Source organism: Schistocerca nitens, chromosome 5 (assembly GCF_023898315.1).
Source record: "Schistocerca nitens isolate TAMUIC-IGC-003100 chromosome 5, iqSchNite1.1, whole genome shotgun sequence".
NCBI lineage: Eukaryota > Metazoa > Arthropoda > Insecta > Orthoptera > Acrididae > Schistocerca > Schistocerca nitens.
The window spans coordinates 696373095-696385924 of record NC_064618.1 but is presented as its reverse complement, the minus strand read 5'-3'; positions in this window follow the sequence as shown (position 1 = coordinate 696385924).

The window sequence follows — 12830 nt, the reverse complement described above, 5'->3', positions numbered from 1 at the left end:
GTTAATATACATATAATGGATGACAAAAGACGCAAATCCCTTGGTAAAAGCAGCGACACCTTCTTGTTAGCTATTATATTGTCTTACAGTAGGATATAGCGACTACATGGTTACGAAGTGTGAGTGACAAATGTGAGAAGAAACTGTATATTGTAGGTGGTGGTGGTGGTGGTGGTTAGTGTTTAACGTCCCGTCGACAACGAGGTCATTAGAGACGGAGTGCTAGCTCGGGTTAGGGAAGGATTGGGAAGGAAATCGGCCGTGCCCTTTCAAAGGAACCATCCCGGCATTTGCCTGAAACGATTTAGGGAAATCACGGAAAACCTAAATCAGGATGGCCGGAGACGGGATTGAAAAAAAAATGGCTCTGAGCACTATGGGACTCAACTGCTGTGGTCATAAGTCCCCTAGAACTTAGAACTACTTAAACCTAACTAACCTAAGGACAGCACACAACACCCAGCCATCACGAGGCAGAGAAAATCCCTGACCCCGCCGGGAATCGAACCCGGGAACCCGGGCGTGGGAAGCGAGAACGCTACCGCACGACCACGAGATGCGGGCCACTGTATATTGTAAACAGCTGTGGTGTAGTGTTACGGAAAATGTGTCACCTCAAGAAGTGACTAGTCACAAAGAAAAGAAAGAGGTGTCATAGTGTACAACAGGATGGTGTGAGGTGTATGTATTTGTTTTGTCAAAATAATCAGACTTGAGAAGCAAAAGTTTATGCTCCCTTACATTTTGTGACCCTGATTAACACCACATCTCCCCCCCCCCCCCCCCAGTCCCATCCATTTACACTTACAGGTTACGCTTCGTTGAATCAAGTTGCAGTAAAATCGTGACATAATAAAGTTTCATGTGTCGCCATGTTATTCTGTACATTTTCGTGTTTGCCTGCAAATGGAATGCAGTTTAATCTTTAAACTGCTCCCTAATTGCAAGGAAATAGGAAAATGAACAGAGTAAAATGGCTCCATGGGCGACACATGACATTCGTGTGACATGCGATACGCTGCACAGCACGGTTAATTTAATTCATAGAAACATTTTCCTGTTAGGAAAAGCGTGAATTCGTGTATATTCTCTGAATGCTCTGCCCGTAATTTCAAACTTTTAATGAAATTGTCAACTATTTTTAATATTAACGTCTTCCGCTGTAACGGCCTGGAGCGGTCGAAGCTTGTCAGTGAACTACTTGTAGAAGTTAGCACGCTATAGTAGGCAGTCGCTGGTCAGCAGCAATGTAGGGTCATCTCTTTGCTGCGGCGTGCCACGAATTTAATGTAACCTAGCAACTGAAAATTAATTTACGCTAGGCAAAACCAAACAATGTTTGGCACTGCAAAATAACGGCGACTTCTAATGGTGGTTAAACGTACAGGACAAGAAAAGAACAAGATGCTGCCTCAGAGAAACATCCAAGTGAAGCCGAATTCGTGAAAAGTGTACTTCTGCTGTGTTTTCACCTATTTTTTCTTCGACTATGAAAGAATTTACTTTTGAGGATTTCTTGATCAAATAATTGATCTCAACATGTTTTCTCATAAAAATGATATTTCGAAATTAGTTTACATATAACTAAAGAATGTGGTCAACAACTTCTTGGTACAGAAATGATAAGCACACCATTCAAGTCACAAAATTTATTGCAACAAATTATTTAATATGAAATTTAACAAACAATTTTTATTTTTGTTCAAACAAAGTATCACATGGTATTTGGAACATTGAATTCGGCTTCTGCCAATGCATTTTTCTAATTTGCTTCTTTGCTCCCTCCCTTCAGTGTTATGTAGCCAATGAGAAAACCCGTCACATTTGGTATCTGAAATTGGTCTCACCTCTCTCTGCGATGTTTTCACCGCATCCGATGTGTGTTCTTTATCTTCAAACTCATCCTCAGTCGATCGCGGACGTCCTATTTTCCTCGAAGTGAAGCTGTTTCACTCCTCCATTAGAATTAAAGCTCCAGCTACCTGGTTTCTGAACTTCAGCAGATCCCTTTTCTCTTTACGTCTATTTCGTTTGGTACCCAGCTCCCTCAGGTATTGTAGCCATGAGTTGCATATGGAGAGATCGACCAAGTGAAAATTGCTTTTACAGGACTCTTCTTAGTTTTCATGCGTATTCTGCACAGAGAGATCAAAAAATCAATTTTGTCAATGCCGCGCTTAAATGCACAGTAATCCTTTTGCGATCGCTGGTCTTGTGACCTCAAGATGTTGCTTCTGTTCTGCACTCCATTACTTTACTTTATCGATAATGTCTGCACCCACGTATGAGGAACTGAGAGTGACTGCACTGTTATCGAGCCAGGGAGCGACACAGAAATCTTCTTCTGTGATCACACAAACATCGACAGATCCTCTTCCTTCGTCCTTCACTTCAGACTCGGATTTCAATGGACACTTTTGTACCCCGTTAGCTCCGATGATCCAAATGGAAAAGATCTTCTTTTTCAACAGTTCATTCACCAGTGGCATCGACGCAAAATAACTATCGAAATATAGTTTGTACCCACGACCTTGTGGAATGTTCACTCAGTCGCATCATAGTAGAACTCTAAGGCCCAGGTGATTTTGCTCACTTCGAAAATATTTCAAAATCATATAAAATACCGGAAACTCAAAAACGAACCAATTATTTTAGACCAGCAGAGTTTGGTTTACCGAGAACAAATTGGTTCCACTTTTCTTTGAAAGGGATCATTTGCTCGTCAATAATTTGCATTTCTTCTTGTTTCAGATCGAGACACGTTTCCTTGGTCCTATTTAGCAGTGGTCCTACCTTCCAAAGCTTGTCTTCCGGAGTACCACCTTCCATATAGTCGACTAAATAAAGATGACTCCTCAGTTTGAATATTCTATGTACCGAAAATCTGTCTGCAATAATAGGTATTCTTGTGTGAGGCTTCCAATATATACGTTATCTGGGAAATCCTAATGAAGCCATCAAAATATGTACTCGCGACAGTTTTCGTATTTCAGAGCTGGCACATTTCACTGGCACTCCATTTTTCTGCACTAAATAAAAAATTGTTTGTTGCAAAGATTCAAGAAAATCATTGGTGAAGTATTCTGAAAAACATTCAGCAGGACTTCTTACTTGTTTATCAGTTGTAATATCTGGACCACCGAAAGTAGTGTCAAGTCATGTGGAAGGCATTTCGATGGTTCACACCATTACCTTCAGTTGGCGGATTGTTTATTTACATGGCTGGTGTAGGTAAAGAGTACAGACGTATTTTTACAGTCGCAGACCAGTGGCAGTTTAGGTAACTTTGCGTCTTTTTTATGATAAAAATTGTTTATTTAGAAAAGGCACTTTTTATTTGTAATAACCCCACTGTGATTAGTGCCTATTCTGTCTACTAGTGACAATGATCCCCTCGTATCTGTAATACGTTAATTTTTTAGTGGCGTGACTGTGAGGAAAGAATAAGACAGTTCGGGGAGCTAACAAGAAACAGCTGACTATCAACCATGTTGATGTGATGCCTTTCACAATTAACAACTACGAATGCAAAAGTTGTAACCCGTCATGTAGTTGTTCGTCGAACTAATAATCTTGGTTTCCACGCCCATCGCTGATGCTAGTTTCGCCCACATTGTGTTTCTGGAGTAGTTGCCATAATGACTTACACTAAACAACGCCTGGCCAAGATTTACGATCGCTCAGTGCTCCTGCTTTCCCTATCACTGCGCTATTCCGAGCTGGTATCAGAATGTGTTCCCAACACAGTGCGACTACTTCTGAAAGGTGAATATGGCAGCGTAATTTCATGAGAAGAATTTTACCTCTACATTGATTTTTTAAATAATGTGAGCAGAATGACAAAAAGCTTTTTGTACACGCATTTAACATTACGTTCTGATGTTTTTAAATTCATAGACATTTCGGTTTTAGAATTTTTAATACATCTCGAACTATGGCTTGTAATACAAAACACATGGAGTTAAGCAATGGCGTAGTCTAGCACTCAAAACCAAGAAGAAATATATAGAAATCAGTCTTCTGTCGTAAAAAGTCCTAGCATCTCTTGAAAAAATGTCATTAAATATTTCATTTATTGAAATGTAGTCATGTCTGGTTCACAAATGATGGCCTAGAGTTCCAGAAAATGGTTAGTGTCATGAACTTGAAGCTGATCTTTCCACAGGATTAATTTTTGCTTGATAGCAGCGATCTTATCCGTCATATCTGTTACCAAATGATTTCCCCTTCAATTAAGAGATCTAATGAATTCAGAACTTTGGTAAAGTCGACCATAAAAATTATGTCACGACTTTACGTAACCTTCACCCAAAACGTTCCCCAAATGGAAGAAGTGTATTTGCAACTGCGAGTACGATTAGACATGTCCTGTACAATGTTTATATGTCTATGAAAATTTGTGCCGCACTGGAACTCGAATTCGGACTTCCCACTTCACGCGAGAGTAACCTGAACCACTTTAGCTAACAGAGCATGCCTCCAGGACCGATCCAACCCTCCACATGCCAAGATGAATCCACGTCGTGCACTCGCACAGTTGCTGTGATTCCCACAAAGGGAGAGCCGTAACTGTTAGTGTTGCGGCCTTTCTAGGCATGTAAGACTATATTCCATTGTCTGTGTCTTACAGTGTACTATGCAATGTTCTTCAGATATGTTTGCATTTGTCCTCTTAATGGCCGCCTTCGGTTCAGCCACCACTCGTTCTCGTTCCTCAGAAGACAACTGTATGGTACTGTCTTTGTGACTGAGTTGTAATGAGCCGGCCGTTGGTGGCCGTGCGGTTCTAGGCGCTTCAGTCTGGAACCGCCCGACCGCTACGGTCGCAGGTTCGAATCCTGCCTCGGGCATGTGTGTGTTGTCCTTAGGTTAGTTAGGTTTAAGTAGTTCTAAGTTATAGGGGACTGATGACCTGAGATGTTAAGTCCCATAGTGCTCAGAGCCATTTGATATGAGTTGTAATGAGATTCCATCTTACTCGGGGAAGATCAGTTTGGATTCCGTAGAAATGTTGGAACACGTGAGGCAATACTGACCTTACGACTTATCTTAGAAGAAAGATTAAGGAAAGGCAAACCTACGTTTCTAGCATTTGTAGACTTAGAGAACGCTTTTGACAATGTTGACTGGAACACTCTCTTTCAAATTGTGAAGGTGACAGGGGTAAAATACAAGGAGGGAAATGCTATTTACAATTTGTACAGAAACCAGATGGCAGTTATAAGAGTCGAGGGGCATGAAAGGGAAGCAGTGGTTGGGAAGGGAGTGAGACAGGGTTGTAGCCTGTCCCCAATGTTATTCCATCTGTATATTGAGCAAGCAGTAAAGGAAACAAATGATAAGTTCGGAGTAGGCATTAAAATCCATGGAGAAGAAATAAAAACTTTGAGGTTCGCTGATGACATTGTAATTCTGTCAGAGACAGCAAGGGACTTGGAAGAGCAGTTGAAGGCAATGGACAGTGTCTTGAACAGAGGGTATAAGATGAACATCAACAAAAGTAAAACGAGGATAATGGGATGTAGTCGAATTAAGTCGGGTGATGCTGAGGGAATTAGATTAGGAGATGAGACACTTAAAGTAGTAGATGAGTTTTGCTATTTGGGAGCAAAATAACTGATGATGGTCGAAGTAGGGAGGATATAAAATATAGACTGGCAATGGCAAGGAAAGCGTTTCTGAAGAAGAGAAATTTGTTAACATCGAGTTTAGATTTAAGTGTCAGGAAGTCATTTCTGAAAGTATTTGTATGGAGTGTAGCCATGTATGGTAGTGAGACATGGACGATAAATAGTTTGGACAAGAAGAGAATAGAAGCTGTCGAAATGTGGTGCTACAGAAGAATGCTGAAGATTAGATGGGTAGATCACATAACTAATGAGGAGGTATTGAATAGAATTGCGGAGAAGAGGAGTTTGTGGCACAACTTGACTAGAAGAAGGGATCGGTTGGTAGGACATGTTCTGAGGCATCAGGGGATCACAAATTTAGCATTGGAGGGCAGTGTGGAGGGTAAATATCGTAGAGGGAGACCAAGAGATGAATTCACTAAGCAGATTTAGAAGGATGTATGTTGCAGTACGTACTGGGAGATGAAGAAGCTTGCACAGGATAGAGTAGCATGGAGAGCTGCATCAAACCAGTTTCAGGACTGAAGACCACAACAACAATTCTTTATTTTCTTTTGTTGGTGTTCATCTTATATCCTCTTTTCAAAACACTGCCAATTCCCTTCAACTTCTTTTCCTAGTCCTTTGTTGTCCCTGACAGAAACACAATTTCATCGTCAAACCTGAAAGTTTTTATTTATTCTCTCTGAATTTTAGTTCCTACTCCAAACTTATCTTTGGTTTCCTTTACTGCTTCTTCACTGCACAGACAGAGTAACATCGGAGGTAGGCTACAGCCTCGTGACACTCCCTTCTCAACTACTGGTTCCCTTTCATACTACTCGAATCTTAAAACTGCCCTCTGGTTTCTGTAATGTTAATAGTCTTTCACTCCCTGTATTTTACCCCTGTTACCTACAGAATTTTAAAGACAATACTCTACTCAACATTGTCAAAAGCTTTCTCTGAGACTATAAATGCTATAAATGTAGGTTTGCCTTTCCTGCGCCTGCCACCTAAGGTAAGTCGTAGCGTCAGTATTGCCTCGCGTGTTCCTAAGTTTCTCCGTAATTCAAACGGATGTTCCCCTCGGGTCTGCTTCTACCAGTTTTTCCTTTCTTCTGTAAAGATCTCGTGTCAGTATAATGCAACGTGACTTGTTAAACTGATAGTTCGCTAATTTTGATACCTGTCAGCAACTGCTTTCCTCGGAACTGGAACTACCACATACTTCTTGAAATCTGAGGGTATTTCGCCTGCCTCATACATCTTGCAACCAGTTGGAAGAGTTTTGTCATGCCTGCTCTTGCAAGGCTACAGGAGTTTTGACGGAATGTCGTCTACCACGAGACCCTGTTTTGACTAAGATCTTTCAGAGAGTTGTCAATTTTTTCTCGCAGTATCATACCTTCCATCTCATCTTCATCTACGTCCATTTCCCTATAACTCTTGTACAGACCCTGCATATACTCCTTCCATCTTTCAGTTTCCCTTCTTTGCTTAGGACTGGTTTACCATCTGAGTTCTTGATATTCATATAGCTACTTATTTTTCCCTAAAGGCCTCTTTATTCCTCCAGTTGGCAGTATCTGTCGTTCCTTTGGGAAATATACTTCTAAATACATACATTTGTCCTCTAGCCAATCCAGCTTAGCGATTCTGCACTTCTTATCAATCTCATTTTGTAGACGGTTGTATTACGTTTTACCAGCTTCATTTGCTGCATTATTAAATTTTCTCCTTTCCTCAGTTAAATTCCATATGTCTTGTGTTATCCGAGGAACCGTAATAGCCCTTATCTTTTTACGTATTTGATCCTCTGCTAACTACAATGTTTCATCTCTTAACGCTACCCATTCATCGTCTACTGTTTCCTTATTTCTTTCACCCGTTCTAGTTAACCGTTGCCTAATGCTTCCTCTGAAGCCTTCAACACCTCTGGTCCTTCCAACTTATTCACGTCCCATCTCCTCAAGTTCCTGCATTTTTCCAATTTCTTCAGGGGTTTCAACTGCAGTTCATAACCAATAAACTGTGGTCAGAGTCCACATCTGGGAAGTCTTACAATTTAGAATCTGATTGCTAAATCACTGTAAAACCATTATACAATTTATCTGAAACCATCCTGTGTCTCCACGTCTCTTCGACGTATACAACCTCCATTTGTGATTCTTGAACCAAGTGTTAGCGATGATTAAATTATGCTCTGTGCAAAACTCTATCAGGCGGCTTCCCCTTTTATTCGTTCCCCCCAGTCCATATTCATCTACTGTTATTCCCTCTCTTCCTTTTCTTGCTATTGAATTTCAGGCCTCCGTCACAATTAAATTTTCATCTCCTTTAACTATCTGAATTATTTCTTTTACCCCATCATACATTTATTCAATCTCTTCATCATCTGAGGAGCTAGTTGACACGTAAACTTTTACTGCTGTGGGAGGCGTCTGGTTCATGTCAATCCCGGCTACGATAAAGCGTTGATTATGCTGCCCATAGCATACCTGCATTCCTGTTTTCGTATTCGTTATGAAACCGACTCCTCCATTACCCCTGTTTGACTTCGTATTTATAACGCTGTATTCACCTCAACAATCAGTTTAATAAGTCACAGCTGCAAAATACTAACGCGAATTCTTTACAGACGAATGGAAAAACTGGTAGAAGCGGACCTCGGGGAAGATCAGTTTGGATTCCGTAGAAATGTTGGAACACGTGAGGCAATACTAACCTTACGAATTATCTTAAAAGAAAGATTAAGGAAAGGCAAACCTACATTTCTAGCATTTGTAGACTTAGAGAAAGCTTTTGACAATGTTGACTGGAATACTCTCTTTCAAATTGTAAAGGTGACAGGGGTACAATACAGGGAGCGAAAGGCTATTTACAATTTGTACAGAAACCAGATGGCAGTTATAAGAGTCGAGGGACATGATAGGGAAGCAGTGGTTGGGAAGGGAGTGAGACAGGGTTGTAGCCTCTCCCCGATGTTATTCAATCTGTATATTGAGCAAGCAGTAAAGGAAACAAAAGAAAAATTCGGAGTAGGTATTAAAATTCATGGAGAAGAAGTAAAAACTTTGAGGTTCGCCGATGACATTGTAATTCTGTCAGAGACAGCAAAGGACTTGGAAGAGCAGTTGAACGGAATGGACAGTGTCTTGAAAGGAGGATATAAGATGAACATCAACAAAAACAAAACGAGGATAATGGAATGTAGTCGAATTAAATCGGGTGATGCTGAGGGGATTAGATTAGGAAATGAGACACTTAAAGTAGTAAAGGAGTTTTGCTATTTAGGGAGTAAAATAACTGTAGATGGTCGAAGTAGAGAGGATATAAAATGTAGACTGGCAATGGCAAGGAAAGCGTTTCTGAAGAAGAGAATTTTGTTAACATCGAGTATAGATTTAAGTGTCAGGAAGTCGTTTCTGAAAGTATTTGTATGGAGTGTAGCCATGTATGGAAGTGAAACATGGACGATAACCAGTTTGGAGAAGAAGAGAATAGAAGCTTTCGAAATGTGGTGCTACAGTAGAATGCTGAAGATAAGGTGGGTAGATCACGTAACTAATGAGGAGGTATTGAACAGGATTGGGGAAAAGAGAAGTTTGTGGCACAACTTGACTAGAAGAAGGGATCGGTTGGTAGGACATGTTTTGAGGCATCAAGGGATCACAAATTTAGCATTGGAGGGCAGCGTGGAGGGTAAAAATCGTAGAGGGAGACCAAGAGATCAATACACTAAGCAGATTCAGAAGGATGTAGGTTGCAGTAGGTACTGGGAGATGAAGAAGCTTGCACAGGATAGAGTAGCATGGAGAGCTGCATCAAACCAGTCTCAGGACTGAAGACCACAACAACAACAACATTCACCTGTCCAGAACTCCTGTTCAACCTTCAACCGAACTTCACTAACGCCCAATATATCTTATTTCAACCTATGCATTTCTCTTTTTAAATTTTCTAACTTACCTGCCCTATTAAGGGATCGAACATTTTACTCTCCTATCCGCAGAAAAACCTAGTTTTCGGTCTCCTGGTGACATCATCCTGAGTAGTCGCCGCCCAGAGATCCGAATAGGGGATTATTTTACCTCAGGAATATTTTATCCAAGAGGACCCCATGATCATTTATCCATACAGTAGAGCTGCGATTCCTCAGGAAAAATTACGGCTGTAGTTTCCACTTGCTTTCAGCCGTTCGCAAAATCACCACAGCAAGGCCAGTTTGGTTGACGTTAAGAGACCAGATCAGTCATTCATCCAGACTGTTGCCCCGGCAGCTACTGAAAAGGCTGCTGCCCCTCTTCAGGAACCACACGTTTGTCTGGCCTCTCAACAGATACCCGTTATAGTTGCACCTATTGCTATTTGTCCTGATTCACGGTGGGGGGGATAATTATTAAAAAAACAAAAAGAAAGTTGGTATTGTACCATGTCACGAAACAATACGTTTAACAAATTAACAAAAATAGTAAAAACTAAGTTATGTGACTTGAACTCAATACTTGCAATGAAATACGTTATTCAACATATAAATTTCGCTACATCTTGTTAAATGTTTTTCAGTTGTTATTGCAGCACTGCTGTTAACCAGTGTCTACTGGCTTAATGTAAGTCATCATGGACAACAAATCGACTGGAAATTTTCTTTCTCTAGCAAATCGGAGGACTGTGAAAATTGGTATATGGCTTTGTTTTACTATTTCAGTCAGGATAGCTTTATCAGAAACAGCGTAACTATTGATGGATGTTACGCAATGTAGCCATCAAAATCTTATCTCTTTCGACAGTTTTACAACAAATTATTTCAAATTCGTAGGCATTTTCGTTACCAGCTGCGAGAATCAATTACGAGAAATCAGTAGTTTTTGTTGTAAACTCCAGATAACAACGACTTTAGTAGAAGCTTCATTCAGTGAAGGAAGCCGCATCTCTTTTGCAGGAAATAACCACTTCTTTTTCTGTTAGTGTAATCAACAGTACAAAAGTCCATATGTTTTATTGAAAATTCTTGTTAATTTAAAATGCATTCTAAATCCCACGCCTGAAGGGCTAGCTCCATCGAAATTGCAAACAAAATTAAAATATTATCAGGAACCAATAAAAGTCCCACTTCCGCCATCGACTGTGGCTGTTATACAACACTTTCATCCTCAGCAAACATAAGCCATTCTCTTGGCCTACGAAAAGCGCTTTCATTTCAGTCACACTAGAATTAAAGAAAAACGATAAAAATTATACATTTCCGAGCTTTATGCAATACCAGAACATAAAAGTCTGCTTCGATTAGGCCTAAGTGGGAACTGAGACAGTCTAATAGCGGTGTTCGGCCCATGACGACGATATCAACAAGCATCCATGTGTGACGACCAATTCTGCCCGGAACGTAGCGCGGGTGTCCTGAGTTTTTCTTCTCCTGGAGAAAGATGCCGCCTGAGCACTTGCTGGTATAGCAACCGGTCGTGACTGGCGGTGCGACCGACGTCATTAACGAATCAACGCATTAGGCTGTTGAGCCAAAACACCCGCTCTCGAAGAGAAATTTATACTGTACTTTCACATAGCCTTCCTCTTCAAGCAGTGTCATAAACGTGAGTTATTAAACAATGCAAAAATATCTTATGCAATAACTTTACATAAGATGCAACACACAAATAAGATTCTTAAATCTTTCATCGTATAAAATCTTTGTCACTCATTCTCACATAATTATAAGGGAAAAAGTCTCAACACATACATTAGCACCCAATAGGAATTATTCCGATTTATTCAACCTACGCTTCGTTAACACTACCACTAGTTGCTAGGGATCGATCAATAGGTCCAGTGAACCACCAACAGTACTGTCCTTTTCCAGTCGTTCTGTGTTTCATGCTTGTCTATGGAAATGAGAAAATAATTGCGCTAATAATTCCCAACTGTTACCCAGTGCTTGTTTTGCACATTTGTCACTTAATTTCAACTTTGTCTCATGAGGAGGGGTGACAACTCTGCACCATTATCGTTCCGTACAGCCATATTTCCATCAGTAGGACACACTCACAAGTGACAATTCGGGTCCATTGCTGACAGTAACACGCTGCCCATCCCGCGGGCATCACACGCTCTCCACGCCCCCCTAAAGGCAATCTTATCTACACACGCCCATCCCCGGGCTCCGTTACATTACGCACGCAGTCCTGCTAGCCATCGTGGAGCTAATACGCCTCCGTAGAAACTCTCTAAAACGAAACAGGACCCTTCGTGGGCCTCACCACAATCCGTTTATCCTACTGCAATAATTCATGGCATGTAGTCTACACCGTCGTGAGCTCGTGTTTACTAGTTTTTTCGCCCTTCTAAAAAACACAATACTGCTTAAATTCGCCTCCCTCAGAACCGATATACGATATTTTTGCGTTGCGCTCATTCATCTTCAGACTCACTCTGCTTCGTTCCCCTTTGCTTAAGAGCAAATTCACTACCACTCATACGTAGGGAATAACGATCCTTCCCTTGCTCTTTCTGTTACAGGCGGTTGTATTACTAACCATAGGTGGTTGTATTATTCCTAATACCTATCTTGGTATCAGTGCAATAAACCCTTCTGACACTTCTGTCTTCCTCAGAATAAACTGCACACTGTCATTTCCCTGCTATTATCTCAAAATTCCAAAAATTCTGAACCACGTTATACTACACATAATGTATGAAACTAAATTAAACATGTAACAGGAACTAAACAATGATGTAAAGTACCCCATCCATCAATCAATAACCTCAATATCAACGGCTTAAGTCATCGCAAGAAACCTTGTCACTTCTAGCAAACCACTATACGGAGTTACTGTTAACTTCCCCATTTATCATTTCAGGCAATTGGGTTTAATATCTGTTACATTAATTTTATATATGTAGTCATAGATCCATCCTTCTTATTAAATTCTCTGACAAAATATTCTGTAAATCTGAAATGATATAAATTCTACACACTCACTTGGGCAATATCAGATTCCTATAGACATCAATCTACTTCGTTTTGTGCTATCCCAGATTTCAAATTAGACTCTCAGGAATGATTTAAGAAAGATGACTGGGTGCACATTTCCATGTGGATTGAATACAGAATAGGTATTGGTTGTTCCATTCTTAAACCCGGAAATCAAGTTCTTTCCAAATTAATTTTCCGTCCTGCATCCACCCATTTCTGTCACCAGTTCGGCTCTCGTGAGTTTCGTA